A 23,883-nucleotide genomic window follows, 5' to 3' on the forward strand; every position below is an offset into this window, starting at 1 on the left:
CTGCTCCAGCCAAGTCCTCCGCCTGCTGACATCTCTCCTATTACCTTTTATTACGCTTGCACTCATGCCTTTGCCTTTCACCACTTCAAAACTGCGCCTACTTCAATATTACCTTCATATGCTCTCTTTGCTTTTCGCCTTCCTCACTACACTAAGTACCATTTTTTAACGCTGTCTACTCACTCTTGCTAAGTACATGTGAACAGATCTTGAAGAAAAAAAACAAAACAAAACATACTTTTCTTTTCTCTTTAATTCAAACCACTTTACAGAAAGTACAATTGTTTACAATGAACAAAGAAGTAGGTAGGTTTCCAATGCTTAATTAGTGTGTAAGAATATTGCAGAATCTGCTGTGCTGTGTACTTTGTAAAAACCATGAGAAGGGCTGGCTGAAGAAGAAATGATAAATGTCCTTTTTTTTTCAAGCCTTCTCTCGGCCTGGCTTGGGGGGCGGGGAGACGTGCACTCGCCTTTCCCTTTTGCCTTTTCCTGCTCCAGCCAAGTCCTCCGCCTGCTGACATCTCTCCTATTACCTTTTATTACGCTTGCACTCATGCCTTTGCCTTTCACCACTTCAAAACTGCGCCTACTTCAATATTACCTTCATATGCTCTCTTTGCTTTTCGCCTTCCTCACTACACTAAGTACCATTTTTTAACGCTGTGTACTCACTCTTGCTAAGTACATGTGAACAGATCTTGAAGAAAAAAAACAAAACAAAACATACTTTTCTTTTCTCTTTAATTCAAACCACTTTCCAGAAAGTACAATTGTTTACAATGAACAAAGAAGTAGGTAGGTTTCCAATGCTTAATTAGTGTGTAAGAATATTGCAGAATCTGCTGTGCTGTGTACTTTGTAAAAACCATGAGAAGGGCTGGCTGGCTGGCTGGCTGGCTGGCTGGCTGGAGAAGAAATGATAAATGTCCTTTTTTTTAAGCGTTCTCTCGGCCGGCCGTTTGGCGTATGATGTGTGGCAGAGCCCTCTGGTACAGAGCGCCGCCAGTTCGAACCCCCACGATCTCGCTGCCACGGCCCTAGCTTGGGGGGCGGGGATGCGCATTGGCGTTTCCCCTTTTGCCTTTTCCTGCTCCAGCCAAGTCCTCCGCCTGCTCGACATCTCTCCTATTAACTTTTATTACGCTTGCACTCATGCCTTTGCCTTTCACCACTTCAAAACTGCGCCTACTTCAATATTACCTTCATATGCTCTCTTTGCTTTTCGCCTTCCTCACTACACTAAGTACCATTTTTTAACGCTGTCTACTCACTCTTGCTAAGTACATGTGAACAGATCTTGAAGAAAAAAAACAAAACAAAACATACTTTTCTTTTCTCTTTAATTCAAACCACTTTACAGAAAGTACAATTGTTTACAATGAACAAAGAAGTAGGTAGGTTTCCAATGCTTAATTAGTGTGTAAGAATATTGCAGAATCTGCTGTGCTGTGTACTTTGTAAAAACCATGAGAAGGGCTGGCTGAAGAAGAAATGATAAATGTCCTTTTTTTTTCAAGCCTTCTCTCGGCCTGGCTTGGGGGGCGGGGAGACGTGCACTCGCCTTTCCCTTTTGCCTTTTCCTGCTCCAGCCAAGTCCTCCGCCTGCTCGACATCTCTCCTATTAGCTTTTATTAGGCTTGCACTCATGCCTTTGCCTTTCACCACTTCAAAACTGCGCCCACTTCAATATTACCTTCATATGCTCTCTTTGCTTTTCGCCTTCCTCACTACACTAAGTACCATTTTTTAACGCTGTGTACTCACTCTTGCTAAGTACATGTGAACAGATCTTGAAGAAAAAAAACAAAACAAAACATACTTTTCTTTTCTCTTTAATTCAAACCACTTTCCAGAAAGTACAATTGTTTACAATGAACAAAGAAGTAGGTAGGTTTCCAATGCTTAATTAGTGTGTAAGAATATTGCAGAATCTGCTGTGCTGTGTACTTTGTAAAAACCATGAGAAGGGCTGGCTGGCTGGCTGGCTGGCTGGAGAAGAAATGATAAATGTCCTTTTTTTTAAGCGTTCTCTCGGCCGGCCGTTTGGCGTATGATGTGTGGCAGAGCCCTCTGGTACAGAGCGCCGCCAGTTCGAACCCCCACGATCTCGCTGCCACGGCCCTAGCTTGGGGGGCGGGGATGCGCATTGGCGTTTCCCCTTTTGCCTTTTCCTGCTCCAGCCAAGTCCTCCGCCTGCTCGACATCTCTCCTATTAACTTTTATTACGCTTGCACTCATGCCTTTGCCTTTCACCACTTCAAAACTGCGCCTACTTCAATATTACCTTCATATGCTCTCTTTGCTTTTCGCCTTCCTCACTACACTAAGTACCATTTTTTAACGCTGTCTACTCACTCTTGCTAAGTACATGTGAACAGATCTTGAAGAAAAAAAACAAAACAAAACATACTTTTCTTTTCTCTTTAATTCAAACCACTTTACAGAAAGTACAATTGTTTACAATGAACAAAGAAGTAGGTAGGTTTCCAATGCTTAATTAGTGTGTAAGAATATTGCAGAATCTGCTGTGCTGTGTACTTTGTAAAAACCATGAGAAGGGCTGGCTGAAGAAGAAATGATAAATGTCCTTTTTTTTTCAAGCCTTCTCTCGGCCTGGCTTGGGGGGCGGGGAGACGTGCACTCGCCTTTCCCTTTTGCCTTTTCCTGCTCCAGCCAAGTCTTCCGCCTGCTCGACATCTCTCCTATTAGCTTTTATTAGGCTTGCACTCATGCCTTTGCCTTTCACCACTTCAAAACTGCGCCCACTTCAATATTACCTTCATATGCTCTCTTTGCTTTTCGCCTTCCTCACTACACTAAGTACCATTTTTTAACGCTGTGTACTCACTCTTGCTAAGTACATGTGAACAGATCTTGAAGAAAAAAAACAAAACAAAACATACTTTTCTTTTCTCTTTAATTCAAACCACTTTCCAGAAAGTACAATTGTTTACAATGAACAAAGAAGTAGGTAGGTTTCCAATGCTTAATTAGTGTGTAAGAATATTGCAGAATCTGCTGTGCTGTGTACTTTGTAAAAACCATGAGAAGGGCTGGCTGGCTGGCTGGCTGGCTGGCTGGCTGGAGAAGAAATGATAAATGTCCTTTTTTTTAAGCGTTCTCTCGGCCGGCCGTTTGGCGTATGATGTGTGGCAGAGCCCTCTGGTACAGAGCGCCGCCAGTTCGAACCCCCACGATCTCGCTGCCACGGCCCTAGCTTGGGGGGCGGGGATGCGCATTGGCGTTTCCCCTTTTGCCTTTTCCTGCTCCAGCCAAGTCCTCCGCCTGCTCGACATCTCTCCTATTAACTTTTATTACGCTTGCACTCATGCCTTTGCCTTTCACCACTTCAAAACTGCGCCTACTTCAATATTACCTTCATATGCTCTCTTTGCTTTTCGCCTTCCTCACTACACTAAGTACCATTTTTTAACGCTGTCTACTCACTCTTGCTAAGTACATGTGAACAGATCTTGAAGAAAAAAAACAAAACAAAACATACTTTTCTTTTCTCTTTAATTCAAACCACTTTACAGAAAGTACAATTGTTTACAATGAACAAAGAAGTAGGTAGGTTTCCAATGCTTAATTAGTGTGTAAGAATATTGCAGAATCTGCTGTGCTGTGTACTTTGTAAAAACCATGAGAAGGGCTGGCTGAAGAAGAAATGATAAATGTCCTTTTTTTTTCAAGCCTTCTCTCGGCCTGGCTTGGGGGGCGGGGAGACGTGCACTCGCCTTTCCCTTTTGCCTTTTCCTGCTCCAGCCAAGTCCTCCGCCTGCTGACATCTCTCCTATTAGCTTTTATTAGGCTTGCACTCATGCCTTTGCCTTTCACCACTTCAAAACTGCGCCTACTTCAATATTACCTTCATATGCTCTCTTTGCTTTTCGCCTTCCTCACTACACTAAGTACCATTTTTTAACGCTGTCTACTCACTCTTGCTAAGTACATGTGAACAGATCTTGAAGAAAAAAAACAAAACAAAACATACTTTTCTTTTCTCTTTAATTCAAACCACTTTCCAGAAAGTACAATTGTTTACAATGAACAAAGAAGTAGGTAGGTTTCCAATGCTTAATTAGTGTGTAAGAATATTGCAGAATCTGCTGTGCTGTGTACTTTGTAAAAACCATGAGAAGGGCTGGCTGAAGAAGAAATGATAAATGTCCTTTTTTTTTCAAGCCTTCTCTCGGCCTGGCTTGGGGGGCGGGGAGACGTGCACTCGCCTTTCCCTTTTGCCTTTTCCTGCTCCAGCCAAGTCCTCCGCCTGCTGACATCTCTCCTATTACCTTTTATTACGCTTGCACTCATGCCTTTGCCTTTCACCACTTCAAAACTGCGCCTACTTCAATATTACCTTCATATGCTCTCTTTGCTTTTCGCCTTCCTCACTACACTAAGTACCATTTTTTAACGCTGTCTACTCACTCTTGCTAAGTACATGTGAACAGATCTTGAAGAAAAAAAACAAAACAAAACATACTTTTCTTTTCTCTTTAATTCAAACCACTTTACAGAAAGTACAATTGTTTACAATGAACAAAGAAGTAGGTAGGTTTCCAATGCTTAATTAGTGTGTAAGAATATTGCAGAATCTGCTGTGCTGTGTACTTTGTAAAAACCATGAGAAGGGCTGGCTGAAGAAGAAATGATAAATGTCCTTTTTTTTTCAAGCCTTCTCTCGGCCTGGCTTGGGGGGCGGGGAGACGTGCACTCGCCTTTCCCTTTTGCCTTTTCCTGCTCCAGCCAAGTCCTCCGCCTGCTGACATCTCTCCTATTACCTTTTATTACGCTTGCACTCATGCCTTTGCCTTTCACCACTTCAAAACTGCGCCTACTTCAATATTACCTTCATATGCTCTCTTTGCTTTTCGCCTTCCTCACTACACTAAGTACCATTTTTTAACGCTGTGTACTCACTCTTGCTAAGTACATGTGAACAGATCTTGAAGAAAAAAAACAAAACAAAACATACTTTTCTTTTCTCTTTAATTCAAACCACTTTCCAGAAAGTACAATTGTTTACAATGAACAAAGAAGTAGGTAGGTTTCCAATGCTTAATTAGTGTGTAAGAATATTGCAGAATCTGCTGTGCTGTGTACTTTGTAAAAACCATGAGAAGGGCTGGCTGGCTGGCTGGCTGGCTGGCTGGCTGGAGAAGAAATGATAAATGTCCTTTTTTTTAAGCGTTCTCTCGGCCGGCCGTTTGGCGTATGATGTGTGGCAGAGCACTCTGGTACAGAGCGCCGCCAGTTCGAACCCCCACGATCTCGCTGCCACGGCCCTAGCTTGGGGGGCGGGGATGCGCATTGGCGTTTCCCCTTTTGCCTTTTCCTGCTCCAGCCAAGTCCTCCGCCTGCTCACATCTCTCCTATTACCTTTTATTACGCTTGCACTCATGCCTTTGCCTTTCACCACTTCAAAACTGCGCCTACTTCAATATTACCTTCATATGCTCTCTTTGCTTTTCGCCTTCCTCACTACACTAAGTACCATTTTTTAACGCTGTCTACTCACTCTTGCTAAGTACATGTGAACAGATCTTGAAGAAAAAAAACAAAACAAAACATACTTTTCTTTTCTCTTTAATTCAAACCACTTTACAGAAAGTACAATTGTTTACAATGAACAAAGAAGTAGGTAGGTTTCCAATGCTTAATTAGTGTGTAAGAATATTGCAGAATCTGCTGTGCTGTGTACTTTGTAAAAACCATGAGAAGGGCTGGCTGAAGAAGAAATGATAAATGTCCTTTTTTTTTCAAGCCTTCTCTCGGCCTGGCTTGGGGGGCGGGGAGACGTGCACTCGCCTTTCCCTTTTGCCTTTTCCTGCTCCAGCCAAGTCCTCCGCCTGCTCGACATCTCTCCTATTAGCTTTTATTAGGCTTGCACTCATGCCTTTGCCTTTCACCACTTCAAAACTGCGCCCACTTCAATATTACCTTCATATGCTCTCTTTGCTTTTCGCCTTCCTCACTACACTAAGTACCATTTTTTAACGCTGTGTACTCACTCTTGCTAAGTACATGTGAACAGATCTTGAAGAAAAAAAACAAAACAAAACATACTTTTCTTTTCTCTTTAATTCAAACCACTTTCCAGAAAGTACAATTGTTTACAATGAACAAAGAAGTAGGTAGGTTTCCAATGCTTAATTAGTGTGTAAGAATATTGCAGAATCTGCTGTGCTGTGTACTTTGTAAAAACCATGAGAAGGGCTGGCTGGCTGGCTGGCTGGCTGGCTGGCTGGAGAAGAAATGATAAATGTCCTTTTTTTTAAGCGTTCTCTCGGCCAGCCGTTTGGCGTATGATGTGTGGCAGAGCCCTCTGGTACAGAGCGCCGCCAGTTCGAACCCCCACGATCTCGCTGCCACGGCCCTAGCTTGGGGGGCGGGGATGCGCATTGGCGTTTCCCCTTTTGCCTTTTCCTGCTCCAGCCAAGTCCTCCGCCTGCTCGACATCTCTCCTATTAACTTTTATTACGCTTGCACTCATGCCTTTGCCTTTCACCACTTCAAAACTGCGCCTACTTCAATATTACCTTCATATGCTCTCTTTGCTTTTCGCCTTCCTCACTACACTAAGTACCATTTTTTAACGCTGTCTACTCACTCTTGCTAAGTACATGTGAACAGATCTTGAAGAAAAAAAACAAAACAAAACATACTTTTCTTTTCTCTTTAATTCAAACCACTTTACAGAAAGTACAATTGTTTACAATGAACAAAGAAGTAGGTAGGTTTCCAATGCTTAATTAGTGTGTAAGAATATTGCAGAATCTGCTGTGCTGTGTACTTTGTAAAAACCATGAGAAGGGCTGGCTGAAGAAGAAATGATAAATGTCCTTTTTTTTTCAAGCCTTCTCTCGGCCTGGCTTGGGGGGCGGGGAGACGTGCACTCGCCTTTCCCTTTTGCCTTTTCCTGCTCCAGCCAAGTCCTCCGCCTGCTGACATCTCTCCTATTAGCTTTTATTAGGCTTGCACTCATGCCTTTGCCTTTCACCACTTCAAAACTGCGCCTACTTCAATATTACCTTCATATGCTCTCTTTGCTTTTCGCCTTCCTCACTACACTAAGTACCATTTTTTAACGCTGTCTACTCACTCTTGCTAAGTACATGTGAACAGATCTTGAAGAAAAAAAACAAAACAAAACATACTTTTCTTTTCTCTTTAATTCAAACCACTTTCCAGAAAGTACAATTGTTTACAATGAACAAAGAAGTAGGTAGGTTTCCAATGCTTAATTAGTGTGTAAGAATATTGCAGAATCTGCTGTGCTGTGTACTTTGTAAAAACCATGAGAAGGGCTGGCTGAAGAAGAAATGATAAATGTCCTTTTTTTTTCAAGCCTTCTCTCGGCCTGGCTTGGGGGGCGGGGAGACGTGCACTCGCCTTTCCCTTTTGCCTTTTCCTGCTCCAGCCAAGTCCTCCGCCTGCTGACATCTCTCCTATTACCTTTTATTACGCTTGCACTCATGCCTTTGCCTTTCACCACTTCAAAACTGCGCCTACTTCAATATTACCTTCATATGCTCTCTTTGCTTTTCGCCTTCCTCACTACACTAAGTACCATTTTTTAACGCTGTCTACTCACTCTTGCTAAGTACATGTGAACAGATCTTGAAGAAAAAAAACAAAACAAAACATACTTTTCTTTTCTCTTTAATTCAAACCACTTTACAGAAAGTACAATTGTTTACAATGAACAAAGAAGTAGGTAGGTTTCCAATGCTTAATTAGTGTGTAAGAATATTGCAGAATCTGCTGTGCTGTGTACTTTGTAAAAACCATGAGAAGGGCTGGCTGAAGAAGAAATGATAAATGTCCTTTTTTTTTTCAAGCCTTCTCTCGGCCTGGCTTGGGGGGCGGGGAGACGTGCACTCGCCTTTCCCTTTTGCCTTTTCCTGCTCCAGCCAAGTCCTCCGCCTGCTCGACATCTCTCCTATTAGCTTTTATTAGGCTTGCACTCATGCCTTTGCCTTTCACCACTTCAAAACTGCGCCCACTTCAATATTACCTTCATATGCTCTCTTTGCTTTTCGCCTTCCTCACTACACTAAGTACCATTTTTTAACGCTGTGTACTCACTCTTGCTAAGTACATGTGAACAGATCTTGAAGAAAAAAAACAAAACAAAACATACTTTTCTTTTCTCTTTAATTCAAACCACTTTCCAGAAAGTACAATTGTTTACAATGAACAAAGAAGTAGGTAGGTTTCCAATGCTTAATTAGTGTGTAAGAATATTGCAGAATCTGCTGTGCTGTGTACTTTGTAAAAACCATGAGAAGGGCTGGCTGGCTGGCTGGCTGGCTGGCTGGCTGGAGAAGAAATGATAAATGTCCTTTTTTTTAAGCGTTCTCTCGGCCGGCCGTTTGGCGTATGATGTGTGGCAGAGCCCTCTGGTACAGAGCGCCGCCAGTTCGAACCCCCACGATCTCGCTGCCACGGCCCTAGCTTGGGGGGCGGGGATGCGCATTGGCGTTTCCCCTTTTGCCTTTTCCTGCTCCAGCCAAGTCCTCCGCCTGCTCGACATCTCTCCTATTAACTTTTATTACGCTTGCACTCATGCCTTTGCCTTTCACCACTTCAAAACTGCGCCTACTTCAATATTACCTTCATATGCTCTCTTTGCTTTTCGCCTTCCTCACTACACTAAGTACCATTTTTTAACGCTGTCTACTCACTCTTGCTAAGTACATGTGAACAGATCTTGAAGAAAAAAAACAAAACAAAACATACTTTTCTTTTCTCTTTAATTCAAACCACTTTACAGAAAGTACAATTGTTTACAATGAACAAAGAAGTAGGTAGGTTTCCAATGCTTAATTAGTGTGTAAGAATATTGCAGAATCTGCTGTGCTGTGTACTTTGTAAAAACCATGAGAAGGGCTGGCTGAAGAAGAAATGATAAATGTCCTTTTTTTTTCAAGCCTTCTCTCGGCCTGGCTTGGGGGGCGGGGAGACGTGCACTCGCCTTTCCCTTTTGCCTTTTCCTGCTCCAGCCAAGTCCTCCGCCTGCTGACATCTCTCCTATTACCTTTTATTACGCTTGCACTCATGCCTTTGCCTTTCACCACTTCAAAACTGCGCCTACTTCAATATTACCTTCATATGCTCTCTTTGCTTTTCGCCTTCCTCACTACACTAAGTACCATTTTTTAACGCTGTCTACTCACTCTTGCTAAGTACATGTGAACAGATCTTGAAGAAAAAAAACAAAACAAAACATACTTTTCTTTTCTCTTTAATTCAAACCACTTTCCAGAAAGTACAATTGTTTACAATGAACAAAGAAGTAGGTAGGTTTCCAATGCTTAATTAGTGTGTAAGAATATTGCAGAATCTGCTGTGCTGTGTACTTTGTAAAAACCATGAGAAGGGCTGGCTGAAGAAGAAATGATAAATGTCCTTTTTTTTTCAAGCCTTCTCTCGGCCTGGCTTGGGGGGCGGGGAGACGTGCACTCGCCTTTCCCTTTTGCCTTTTCCTGCTCCAGCCAAGTCCTCCGCCTGCTGACATCTCTCCTATTACCTTTTATTACGCTTGCACTCATGCCTTTGCCTTTCACCACTTCAAAACTGCGCCTACTTCAATATTACCTTCATATGCTCTCTTTGCTTTTCGCCTTCCTCACTACACTAAGTACCATTTTTTAACGCTGTCTACTCACTCTTGCTAAGTACATGTGAACAGATCTTGAAGAAAAAAAACAAAACAAAACATACTTTTCTTTTCTCTTTAATTCAAACCACTTTCCAGAAAGTACAATTGTTTACAATGAACAAAGAAGTAGGTAGGTTTCCAATGCTTAATTAGTGTGTAAGAATATTGCAGAATCTGCTGTGCTGTGTACTTTGTAAAAACCATGAGAAGGGCTGGCTGGCTGGCTGGCTGGCTGGAGAAGAAATGATAAATGTCCTTTTTTTTAAGCGTTCTCTCGGCCGGCCGTTTGGCGTATGATGTGTGGCAGAGCCCTCTGGTACAGAGCGCCGCCAGTTCGAACCCCCACGATCTCGCTGCCACGGCCCTAGCTTGGGGGGCGGGGATGCGCATTGGCGTTTCCCCTTTTGCCTTTTCCTGCTCCAGCCAAGTCCTCCGCCTGCTCGACATCTCTCCTATTAACTTTTATTACGCTTGCACTCATGCCTTTGCCTTTCACCACTTCAAAACTGCGCCTACTTCAATATTACCTTCATATGCTCTCTTTGCTTTTCGCCTTCCTCACTACACTAAGTACCATTTTTTAACGCTGTCTACTCACTCTTGCTAAGTACATGTGAACAGATCTTGAAGAAAAAAAACAAAACAAAACATACTTTTCTTTTCTCTTTAATTCAAACCACTTTACAGAAAGTACAATTGTTTACAATGAACAAAGAAGTAGGTAGGTTTCCAATGCTTAATTAGTGTGTAAGAATATTGCAGAATCTGCTGTGCTGTGTACTTTGTAAAAACCATGAGAAGGGCTGGCTGAAGAAGAAATGATAAATGTCCTTTTTTTTTCAAGCCTTCTCTCGGCCTGGCTTGGGGGGCGGGGAGACGTGCACTCGCCTTTCCCTTTTGCCTTTTCCTGCTCCAGCCAAGTCCTCCGCCTGCTGACATCTCTCCTATTAGCTTTTATTAGGCTTGCACTCATGCCTTTGCCTTTCACCACTTCAAAACTGCGCCTACTTCAATATTACCTTCATATGCTCTCTTTGCTTTTCGCCTTCCTCACTACACTAAGTACCATTTTTTAACGCTGTCTACTCACTCTTGCTAAGTACATGTGAACAGATCTTGAAGAAAAAAAACAAAACAAAACATACTTTTCTTTTCTCTTTAATTCAAACCACTTTCCAGAAAGTACAATTGTTTACAATGAACAAAGAAGTAGGTAGGTTTCCAATGCTTAATTAGTGTGTAAGAATATTGCAGAATCTGCTGTGCTGTGTACTTTGTAAAAACCATGAGAAGGGCTGGCTGAAGAAGAAATGATAAATGTCCTTTTTTTTTCAAGCCTTCTCTCGGCCTGGCTTGGGGGGCGGGGAGACGTGCACTCGCCTTTCCCTTTTGCCTTTTCCTGCTCCAGCCAAGTCCTCCGCCTGCTGACATCTCTCCTATTACCTTTTATTACGCTTGCACTCATGCCTTTGCCTTTCACCACTTCAAAACTGCGCCTACTTCAATATTACCTTCATATGCTCTCTTTGCTTTTCGCCTTCCTCACTACACTAAGTACCATTTTTTAACGCTGTCTACTCACTCTTGCTAAGTACATGTGAACAGATCTTGAAGAAAAAAAACAAAACAAAACATACTTTTCTTTTCTCTTTAATTCAAACCACTTTACAGAAAGTACAATTGTTTACAATGAACAAAGAAGTAGGTAGGTTTCCAATGCTTAATTAGTGTGTAAGAATATTGCAGAATCTGCTGTGCTGTGTACTTTGTAAAAACCATGAGAAGGGCTGGCTGAAGAAGAAATGATAAATGTCCTTTTTTTTTTCAAGCCTTCTCTCGGCCTGGCTTGGGGGGCGGGGAGACGTGCACTCGCCTTTCCCTTTTGCCTTTTCCTGCTCCAGCCAAGTCCTCCGCCTGCTCGACATCTCTCCTATTAGCTTTTATTAGGCTTGCACTCATGCCTTTGCCTTTCACCACTTCAAAACTGCGCCCACTTCAATATTACCTTCATATGCTCTCTTTGCTTTTCGCCTTCCTCACTACACTAAGTACCATTTTTTAACGCTGTGTACTCACTCTTGCTAAGTACATGTGAACAGATCTTGAAGAAAAAAAACAAAACAAAACATACTTTTCTTTTCTCTTTAATTCAAACCACTTTCCAGAAAGTACAATTGTTTACAATGAACAAAGAAGTAGGTAGGTTTCCAATGCTTAATTAGTGTGTAAGAATATTGCAGAATCTGCTGTGCTGTGTACTTTGTAAAAACCATGAGAAGGGCTGGCTGGCTGGCTGGCTGGCTGGCTGGCTGGAGAAGAAATGATAAATGTCCTTTTTTTTAAGCGTTCTCTCGGCCGGCCGTTTGGCGTATGATGTGTGGCAGAGCCCTCTGGTACAGAGCGCCGCCAGTTCGAACCCCCACGATCTCGCTGCCACGGCCCTAGCTTGGGGGGCGGGGATGCGCATTGGCGTTTCCCCTTTTGCCTTTTCCTGCTCCAGCCAAGTCCTCCGCCTGCTCGACATCTCTCCTATTAACTTTTATTACGCTTGCACTCATGCCTTTGCCTTTCACCACTTCAAAACTGCGCCTACTTCAATATTACCTTCATATGCTCTCTTTGCTTTTCGCCTTCCTCACTACACTAAGTACCATTTTTTAACGCTGTCTACTCACTCTTGCTAAGTACATGTGAACAGATCTTGAAGAAAAAAAACAAAACAAAACATACTTTTCTTTTCTCTTTAATTCAAACCACTTTACAGAAAGTACAATTGTTTACAATGAACAAAGAAGTAGGTAGGTTTCCAATGCTTAATTAGTGTGTAAGAATATTGCAGAATCTGCTGTGCTGTGTACTTTGTAAAAACCATGAGAAGGGCTGGCTGAAGAAGAAATGATAAATGTCCTTTTTTTTTCAAGCCTTCTCTCGGCCTGGCTTGGGGGGCGGGGAGACGTGCACTCGCCTTTCCCTTTTGCCTTTTCCTGCTCCAGCCAAGTCCTCCGCCTGCTGACATCTCTCCTATTAGCTTTTATTAGGCTTGCACTCATGCCTTTGCCTTTCACCACTTCAAAACTGCGCCTACTTCAATATTACCTTCATATGCTCTCTTTGCTTTTCGCCTTCCTCACTACACTAAGTACCATTTTTTAACGCTGTGTACTCACTCTTGCTAAGTACATGTGAACAGATCTTGAAGAAAAAAAACAAAACAAAACATACTTTTCTTTTCTCTTTAATTCAAACCACTTTCCAGAAAGTACAATTGTTTACAATGAACAAAGAAGTAGGTAGGTTTCCAATGCTTAATTAGTGTGTAAGAATATTGCAGAATCTGCTGTGCTGTGTACTTTGTAAAAACCATGAGAAGGGCTGGCTGAAGAAGAAATGATAAATGTCCTTTTTTTTTCAAGCCTTCTCTCGGCCTGGCTTGGGGGGCGGGGAGACGTGCACTCGCCTTTCCCTTTTGCCTTTTCCTGCTCCAGCCAAGTCCTCCGCCTGCTGACATCTCTCCTATTACCTTTTATTACGCTTGCACTCATGCCTTTGCCTTTCACCACTTCAAAACTGCGCCTACTTCAATATTACCTTCATATGCTCTCTTTGCTTTTCGCCTTCCTCACTACACTAAGTACCATTTTTTAACGCTGTCTACTCACTCTTGCTAAGTACATGTGAACAGATCTTGAAGAAAAAAAACAAAACAAAACATACTTTTCTTTTCTCTTTAATTCAAACCACTTTCCAGAAAGTACAATTGTTTACAATGAACAAAGAAGTAGGTAGGTTTCCAATGCTTAATTAGTGTGTAAGAATATTGCAGAATCTGCTGTGCTGTGTACTTTGTAAAAACCATGAGAAGGGCTGGCTGGCTGGCTGGCTGGCTGGAGAAGAAATGATAAATGTCCTTTTTTTTAAGCGTTCTCTCGGCCGGCCGTTTGGCGTATGATGTGTGGCAGAGCCCTCTGGTACAGAGCGCCGCCAGTTCGAACCCCCACGATCTCGCTGCCACGGCCCTAGCTTGGGGGGCGGGGATGCGCATTGGCGTTTCCCCTTTTGCCTTTTCCTGCTCCAGCCAAGTCCTCCGCCTGCTCGACATCTCTCCTATTAACTTTTATTACGCTTGCACTCATGCCTTTGCCTTTCACCACTTCAAAACTGCGCCTACTTCAATATTACCTTCATATGCTCTCTTTGCTTTTCGCCTTCCTCACTACACTAAGTACCATTTTTTAACGCTGTCTACTCACTCTTGCTAAGTACATGTGAACAGATCTTGAAGAAAAAAACAAAACAAAACATACTTTTCTTTTCTCTTTAATTCAAACCACTTTACAGAAAGTACAATTGTTTACAATGAACAAAGAAGTAGGTACACTCAAAAAAATGAAACGTTGACTTTAATTAAAATTATTTTGTCAACAGGTTCCACGAAATTGAATTATGTTAGTTTAAAGCAAAAATCTTTAGTTCATCTAATTTAAAAAAACTACTTAAGATTAACAAGACATATTTAAGACTAACTAAATCAAGTTATGTTTTATGAACATAGATGATATATTTTCAGGTTAGATAGTTTAGATTAGTTACTTCAACACATTTCTTATTTGTGGCAGTAAAATGTTAAATTTAAGTTAGATTAATTCAAATATTATATTTTCAGCCACCTTGTGCTTTATTAATTAGTTTTACATAAATCTATTTTGTCAACAGGTTCCACACAAATGAATTAAGTACATCCAACTTATTTTTTAAAATTTATTTTATTGCCAACACATTCAGTCAGCATTTGTGTAAACCCAGTCCAAAATAAAACACAACAGCTCATTAGGGTTAGTAATTAACAGTATGTAGACAGATGCAACATCAAGACTTTAAATTAAATGTCTGTAGCTACCAGAAATAGAAGAAAAAAAAAAAAAAACGCATTGAAGATCACATAACACATTGATAAGATGACACTTGAGTTATGCACATGTGATGCTAGTAAGGTCTGTGAGTGTTTTTTTTCTTTTAGTGTCTAAAATGGATAGCAAAGTTGCTATTTGCAATGATTGCTTAGGGTCAGTCCAGTAACACAATGCCAATGAAGTGCTTTCCTTTAACAATGCAAAGTGAAGTGTCCACCTCAACAGCCACAATTTAAAAAAAAAAAAATTATGTAACAACAACAATAATAATAATAATAATAATAATAATAATAATAATAATAATAATAAATAGTCCACTGATATTAGCAATCAAAGAAAATTACATCACCATCCCAAATAAAACTTTAACAAAACATGCCAAGATTATGGTCTAACAATAAAACAGCTTGTCAGCGTTCAGTTTTTTTGCAACAGCACAGCAGTAACCATTTAACACTTGCCACTGTCAACATTTATTTTACCAGTGTTTGGGCAAAAAACTTCAGATGTAAACATTTTAACATGGAAACAATTGTTCGTCTTTAAAAGTCCACAAAATATACATTCATCCTGCATTCCCAACTTGGATGATCTGATATCCTCGTGTTGGTGTTGTTCCCAGACCATCATGAAAATGTTGTTCCAGGTTCAACATTGCAAGTGACCAATCACATTGTTGTGACGTTATTCTATTCCAAGCCATTTGTGCATTTATGAAATTCCAATGTTGCAAGGACAATATCAATTCTGCTTACTGTTTATTAAAGGGTTAGGGTTAGGGTCAGTTGATCGGCGGACAGAGGCGGTTTCACGCAGCTTAAGTACAGTTTTTTGTTTTACGCCGGTTTTTCCCGAAGTCGCAAAAGTATGACGTCACAACATTCTGATTGGTCACTTGCAATGTTGATCCTGGAACAACATTTAGTATGATGATCTGGGAACAACACCAACACGGGGATATCAGATCAACCTCCTAACTTACCCTTATTTTTAGTATGTATTGCAATTACCTTTACAATGCACACAATGTAACACAAACTGAATATGAACATATTTCCACCTCATAACAATATGCCTTGAACGCTAATATACACACCACCCTTCAACATTTCTGGTGCAGTATCATCTCTCAATTAAATCCTTTAAATCTCAATACTTTTGATTGTCTCTTAGCTTTCAGTCTTGAGGTTAACTGAGATTCAGTGCATATATCCCACCCATTAAGAGTGCACATGCAGAGGCCAGGTCTTCCAGGTCATGCAGGACACACTAGATGGTTATACCCACATCGGCTGGAGGAGTGCTGGCATCAGCTCTTTCGATGGTAAAGATAGCAAGGGTAATTTGTTCCAGCTCCCTCTGAACAGCTGTAGCTTAGACACAAAAACATAGAAAAATGGCATCCAGTTTTAAAAAAAAGAAAGAAAAAGGGCCAAAGCTACCCTTTAATGACGTAAACACAATATTAGGAACATGCACCCCAGTGCGCCACTATTTCAGACTACAGATTCAACGATAAATATAAATAGTTTGGGTATACAAGAAGATTTCCCAAAACATTTAAACAGGTTCCATGCAAATTACAACAACAACAACATTACAACATGCAACAACATTAGTTATTCAAAATTAGTTTTTTATCTGTATTAAACCAAAACTAAAATTACCAACCAATTATTCTTTGAAGAGGATGCTTGGGTCTTCATTCAGGTAAAAAGGTAGTGCCCTGAGGACACACTCCCTCCCCTTTTCAATGGTTTCCTTCTGTAGAGAGTGGCAGAGATACAGGAAGAGAAAACAGAAATACTTTAGGATGACAGAAACTCACATTATACGCAAAATGAATGACATAGCCACTGCACAGATAGACATGTACACAAGACCAACTAATCATCACATGGACATGAATAGTTAACCTGTTGGGAAGGGTTTCCACCACATTATATATGTCCATAATGGAGGTAAAGACAAACTAATACATCATCTTTTTTGCATTCAAAACATAACATAAAAACATTCACTTCTGGTTTAACCTAAATCAAGGGATCAGATTTTACATATGTTTAGGTAATTTAAATTTTCCAACGTTTTGAGTACCAAACTTTGTCTTGCTTAATATAAATGTAAGTGCACTGTGCAGCTACCATACACTAGCTGTTTAAATTTGAAAATGATCTTATTAGCCATAATATTTTGCTACCAACAGAATAACGCACCTGTGTGGCTGGGGCCAAAGTTTGTCTAATTTTCTTCCCTGCAACGCCTCCTTTTTTCTTGAAGACTTTTATGAGCTGGTCAGTGTATTGGTCAAGTTGTGTAAAAAGCCTTGGAACATGTGCAGCAGTAGTAATCCTCACATATTCTGCTTCCACCTGAAAATATGTCAACAAACACAACATACTGTACTGTAAATATACATACTATATGTACACATATACAAACTAAAACTAATGTAGAAAGACCTCATTAAAGCTATAATTTTAACACAAACATTTACACAAAATGCTAATGGAGCCATTACAGCTTTTATTGTTATTTATCAAGTTCCAAAAAATATTGATCACAGCTGATCTGAAAAGAATTTCATGCCTCAGGCCCTTGAACTGCAACCTTTACCATGGTTCAGATGTGGAGACGAAATAACAGGGGCATGGGATGGGTCACAAAAGAAAACTTAACTTATAAAACAGTTTTGTTTTTAAAAGTATAACAGTTCACATACCACATACAAGCTCAGCAGTACCACATACACCACATCAGTATAGGAGGGAGCAGGTAAAGGCAGGATCTGAGATTTATAAAGTAAAACAAGAAATTCATTACTTAATTTCAAGAAGCAAATTATTGTTTGAATTACAACTAAATAAAATACTACTCAGAAGAAAAGCAAGAGATTGACACTGCCATGTGCTAACTTTCTATAGAAGCAATTATCACCAGGTCTGTCGTCCTCCATTGTCTGTCCACTCATATGTCTTGAATAATTTTATTTAAAAAATTAAGTGTGTACTTTCACAAACTGTAATTTATAACTACATTGATATGTATAACTCCGCTAGGAAACATGCTGTATTTACAGACCATTTTTACATAATACAGATTACTGATAGAGCAGAACAAAGGTGTCACAGTGGCTTTCGCCCTTGACTTTTTGGATTTTAAATGTCACTTTATGCTATCCTTGCTATCCTATTCGATATTTCCGACTCTCGGATTACAGAAAAGGAATCCCAAGAAAGCAAATGGAAAAATAACCCCTTGAAAGAATAACCCCATGAACCCCTGTAGCTAATCCCTTAATAAAACAAAAAACAATAAAAATGTTTCTTACACAGTCCACAAAATAAGCATGTCCAGGACCCAGTAAAACTAATGTAAAACAAGCACACGCAAACGATATAACATGTCTTGTAAGACAAACGCAAAATATAACCATGCTGGACATATAGATACTACACAACATAGTCAAAGAAAAAAGTGGTCTTACCTCTCAAAGAAACAGCAGCTTGGCGCCAAAACAGCCTTTTTCAGTTAAATTTGAAGTCTTGCGCATGAGCAGGCACAAGCCGTGAAACCTTCTTGTTCTGCGCGGTTTCATTACAACTGTTTTTGCATTACTGCCACCTTGTGGATATACAAGGTATATCGATCCTCATTGACTTAACTTAAATGTTATGCGATCAAGTAACACATTAGTATTATGTACGTTGAATAATAGACACAATTACGTAGACTTGATTAGAAAAACATATGTTAACTTAACAAAAACATATATTTTAAGTAAAATGAAAATAAATAATTAATATACACTGAACAATCCACCTCATTCATTTTTTTGAGTGTGTCTTTCTGGAGATGCTGGTCTAGAATGACAGGGTGTTCTAGATTCTCTGCCACTTTTTTGAGAAGAGTCTGACTCTGTATCTTTTGCCCGTGTCTGTGCTGTTGCAAGGAAGTTTTGGATATCTTTAATAGCATCGGACACTTTTTCGCTCTGAATAATTACATCAATTGCTTCATCATCAACCAAGAGCAGAATCTTTTGCAAAAACTTTGCAACTGCGTCTTCTATGATTACATAGAGGACTTCGGGAGAAAAGGAAACTCTTGATTCAGCTGCTGTCAGTGGTGTACTGGAGATAACAGAGTCTGATAGACTTCTACCCATAAAAGTATTGGGAATTTGGTATATACGACTTGTCATTAAATGGTCGTACATTTTCTCTGTTAATTCCCTTGAGAAATTTTTGATGTCCTCGCTTATTCTAATGTTCTCAAAGGTTTTTTGGATAATATAATGTTCTTCCTCTTTTGTGAACTTGTATATGTCAATAATTTCAGATCTGATGACATTAAAGTTAGCTGGAGTAGAACATTTTACCATGGTTTCCAGAGTAAATGAGCTTCTTGAAGGGGAACCCATTCCCTCAGTTTCAGGGGAGTGGCTTAGGTTTAACAGACTAATCAAATGTCTTTTGCTCTCCTCCACTGTGTTTTTCAGCCCCTCTTTCATCTTTTCATAATGTTTTTGTGCGAACTTCAAAAAATGGTGTTTGCGGGATTTTTCTGGTGCGCAAGGAGCACGTGAGTTGAAAAACTCTCTCACTTTATCGATATGGCTCCCATAAATCCAGATTTGGGTGAGATACATTTCTCACTGTGGGAAGAAGAATCAGTGTCAGAAGAAAGGAGATTGTCAAATATAATATTGACAATGTCAGCTGCAAATTTTTCTACTGTGGCATCAGGTTCCAAACGTGCCTGCCTTTCAGCTTCTGCACATTCCCCACTTTCTGAACTTTCTTTCTTTTCTGAAAGTTGCTCTATTTTAGCAGGTGACTCAGTTTCTATATCTTCGTCGTCATCTGATAATTCATCATCTGCAGAATATGATTCTCGACTATATCTGGTCAGAATATCACTAACCTCCCTGATGGCGAATTCGCGTGAGATGCCGGACTCACTGCTGTCTGTGCTGGATTCAGATTGACTTGAATCGCTTACCGATATAATGCGTGAGCTTCGCCGTTTTATTGCGTATAATTTCAAGCATGAGAGAGCAAGAGAAACCATGACACGGAGTCTTCCAATATTCGGAATTTTTCCGCTGATGTAAACAGCAGGGTTTAGCGGTAAATTGCTCTGCCTGACCACGGTGGCAATCGACTTTACCTTATCTGAAATCTCCCTCTCAATCATCATTGTCAGCTGTGTAACACTCACACAGTACTGCTCAGGGATGCTGAGCGCTTTAGCAAAAGTGACTGAGATGGAGTCACCAAGAAATGGATTTTTTTCTAAATCCGTAGATGCACCACGCTGAATGGCGGGAAGCGCAAGTATCAAGATTTTGGCTGTGGCGATCTGTATGATTTCAGAAATCATGTCGGCCAAAACTGCTTGAACATCAGAATCCAAAAGTCCATTTTCTATTAAGATCCACTGTTCGTCAGAGAGCTTGTTGAAGGCATTATTGATAGTCGGTAACTGTCATGGTCCTGCGGCCATGACTGAGTGACTTTGTGTTTGTGTCCCTTATTGTTATTATTCTCTTTATTATTCATGGGCTGTTTTGGGATGGTTTGTGTTTTGGGATTTTAGATACTGGGTTCTGGGTTTGTGCTCCCTCTGTTGGTCCCTGGTGTTAGTGTTCCCCTGTCTCGTCAGGTTAATCAGGTCCAGCTGTTTCCCCCACCTGTGTGTGATTTCCCAGTGTCTCTTTGTGTACTTATAGTGTGTGATTTCCTCTGCTCCTCGTCGCGTCGTCTGTGTTCATACCTGGTGTAATCCCCTGCGTGCTCTCCCTGCTGTTCTCCCTTCATGCTCAGGTTTGCTATTTTTTGCGAGATCCCGAGTTTGTTTTGCGAGATCTCGCAAAAGTCCGTCTTAATTTTTTTTCTCCCATGTCCCCTGCGGGGCCCCGTGTGTATGAAACACAGCAGAGGTCGTCTTTTTTTTTTTTTTTTTTTTTTTTTTTTTAAATCCTCCAAGTCTTTTCCTTATTTACTCCGGAGTGCAGCAGATGTTTTGCTGTGTTAACAAACACAATAGACTATAACCCTTACTTTAAATATTATATATATTTAAAAAACTATGTTAAAAATTCTTTAAGAGGTGACACAAATTTCACATTTTTGTAACGTGGCAATATGCTGAGTGGCAGCTTTTTCCTTCATCACTTCCACAGTTTTTCTTAATAAGTTAGGACTGTAACAACTTCCAGAATAACCACTGCCAATTTTATCTATAAAAAAAGTAATGTCACATAAATCAATCTTTATTTGTATTTATTGACAACATCAAGTAATAAAACACAGCTTTAGTGGTTTGCTGTGGAAATTAAAACATTTTTGTCACTGTATACAGAAAACCAAACAAAATGCAGTCCTTTGCTCAAATTACTGCAGCAGTTCAGTACCGCAGCTGTACATGTGTTGAGTTTGTCGAGTATGCCTTTGTGCTTGTCCTTTTCTTTCCATCAAGTTTGCCAATACGAACACACACACACTTGATTTAATTAAGATGGTGTGTGCTCAGTCTTCTAGCAGTATGTCCAGTTCTTCTAAAGGCAGTCGCACACTCTCACTTCTTTCTCTGTCAACAGGTCTACAAACCCCTCAGCTGATCGGGGAACAGCTGAATTGTATGTACCAGTATACATACATACTGATTTAGTTTGCAGAAGCGGTAACTACAGCAGGGTGATAAGTGTAATTGGTCAATTTGGTAAATATGTGCTGAGCAAGGCAGGATATTGATCAAGTGGCACCATCTTTATTTTTTATTTCTTTTATTTAACCAGGAAGATTCCAATGAGATTAAAAACCTATTTTTCAAGGGAGACATTTAATGAAATCATCTAACAAATAGTGTCGCCTACTGTGTGATTATTTGTTCTAATGTACCATCAAAGAAGTGCGTTTCAGTAAAAGTTTAAACCCTGTCTCATCTATAGTCTGTTCATCTTTTATATACAGGTTATCTTTTTACTGAATTGTAACCAAAAAAAAGATAAGGAGGAGTGGCTATCAGCTACTGATTCTTGTTATGCTCCTGTTTTCTCTTCACCTCTCTCAGTTGTCCGTCCCTAAGCTTAGTCCTTTCACAGGTTTCTTCCTCTCAACAGTCGCCAAGTGCTACTCACTAGGGATCCTCTCTAACACTGTTGAGATTTATACATATACACATTCAATGGTTGCACCCTTAACGGTTACTGGTATATGTAACATGACCACTTCTGTTTTCTTAAAAGTAAAATCATAGTCCTCAAAACACTAATGTTAAGGTTTCAAAGCCATTTCCTCTTTTTTACAAATCTGAGCACCCCTGTATAAAGTCAGTTGGTTGGTAAAACGAGCTGTTGTTCGTTATTAATTAGCTCAGTTTCTCTCGTATAACCGCACCTAATGAGTCTGCAGGGACTATAACTATAAATTGAGTTTTGGGAAATATCACTTTCACAGTATGTGTGTGCCTCACCAGGGGACCAGGGGATATTCTGTAAGGCCTTGTAGAAGATTACTGTGGCTTTATCCACTTTTCCTTCAGACACCTACAAATTCAAACTTACACACTTTACATATACAATGTAATCACTGTGATATTTGTGTATCCACAGCCACAGAAGCTGTTCTACACTTCTGTCTCCATGTTCAATATTTGTAAACTGCGGACAATTCAGTCGTTATTCCTGAAATGCACATATTAATATTCTCCTTCTTTTTTAATGATACTGACGCTTTCAGAGGCATCATTTCTTTTTCTTATTTAAGCAAGATCAGGTCTCTACTTTCTTCCTAACAGGTTTAGTGCTCCAGAGCAGAAAACAGCATCAACGTGAGTTTGTATGACCGGTCTCAACTAGAAGGTGTACATCCTCCAAAGTAAAGAGCAAAGAGCCCCGGTTTCTGTTGCTATGGCATTTTCAAAAAGTCCACGGATGCGGTTGCTGAGGCCATTCTCTGGCCGGACAGATAAGGGATCATCATGGAAATGTGATCTATAAATATTGCAGACATGTACAGTAAGTGCTAAGTATCGTTTGATAATGTGCAACCCTGTTTCTATGAAAGCTGTATTAAGTAAAACTAAAAGCAAGACTGCAAATCACTTAAATCTGCATTTAAACAACATTAAACACTGGGACTTTTTGAGATGCTCATCTTTCATCATGCTACTAAATCTTATTTGTGTTGTGATGTTCCATCAGATGTATTTATTTAATGCTTTTGAGCATTAAACAACTTTTCCAATTTTTGTTGTCCCTCACTGGACTTTTCTGAAATGTAGTTTTTTGTAAATACTTTCGAAATCATCACCTTCTGTTTTTATTTGCAGTTTTTTGGGGAAACAAGGATGTAAATTATGTGAATTTTGATGTGATCCTGCTATCTGATGCTTGTGATTATCGTCTGTTACCTTACCTCTGAGCTGCATCTACCAGCTGCTTCCTTTGCTATTCAGCAACTATGGCAAAGAGGCGCGGCACCAACTGCTGCAGTCTCTGGTTACAGAGTGAAAAAAAACGGCGAGCCCAGCGAGCAGTATGGCAACGGTACTCCACCTGAAGCACACATCACATGGAGGTCAGCCAGACCAAAATAAACAAATAAGCTTAGGGCTCAAAAAGCTTTGAGAAACACATCTAGAGAAGAATGGGGAAAAGGAGCTTTTATTAGCCTGGCCTGTACATAAATGCTTCAAAGAAGGGCGCTGGTGGTCCAGACTGAGAGGGCCGATGGCAGTACTAACACCTCACACTGTGCCAATGAGACAGGAGAGATTGTTAATAAAAAAGTGGGCATGTTTCTTGAATTTGAGTTATCTAGAAAAACATTGAAAAACGCAGCACTGTTGTACATTCCCTTGTAATAAAGCCATTTAGTTGGTAAACGTGCCGTAGTGTGTATCTTCTAATCTCTTAACCCTCCTTAGACTCACAGAGCTAGACAGGCTTGTCAGCTGATTGTTTTAATCCCGTCTCCCGCTGCTTCTTCACTCCTGATTACAGCCAACTGGTTCAACTTTTTACATAAAAAAGAAATCGCCACTAAGAAATGTCTGCTTAAAAGGCTGGGTGAAGGCGTGAGTATAGCAGTAGTTTCCTTTTCAGCTAGCAATATTTTTCTTATCTAGTAATGAGTTCAGGCAGTCAGAAAATCACTGTATTTGTAATTATTACTTTTCTTCTTTTTGTTAATGCTTGGCTGTTGTTTCAGCTGGCTTTGGGATAGATCAGGATGAGCTTGGTTGTATTTATGTATTTACATATTTATAGTGGGAAAGCAAGATAAATACATAGGA

General features: G+C 40.2%; 1 long non-coding RNA gene across 4 annotated transcripts; it reads right to left on the reverse strand.

The window, feature by feature from the left end:
• Positions 1-14,743: 14,743 nt before the first annotated feature.
• LOC146686188 (uncharacterized) lies at positions 14,744-18,420 on the reverse strand. Of its 4 annotated transcripts, none has more exons than XR_014916806.1 (5): positions 18,068-18,420; positions 17,303-17,368; positions 16,797-16,952; positions 16,252-16,344; positions 14,744-15,953 (listed from the first exon to the last, which is right to left on the reverse strand). It is a non-coding gene; the product is annotated as an uncharacterized LOC146686188 (long non-coding RNA). The 4 variants fall into 4 exon arrangements; XR_014916807.1 differs by having other exon boundaries at positions 17,912-18,420; XR_014916808.1 differs by having other exon boundaries at positions 17,324-18,419.
• Positions 18,421-23,883: the final 5,463 nt, after the last annotated feature.

Source organism: Copadichromis virginalis, linkage group LG19 (genome assembly GCF_057382275.1).
Source record: "Copadichromis virginalis isolate Kocher_CV1m ecotype Utaka linkage group LG19, C_Virginalis_male_GT1.1, whole genome shotgun sequence".
NCBI lineage: Eukaryota > Metazoa > Chordata > Actinopteri > Cichliformes > Cichlidae > Copadichromis > Copadichromis virginalis.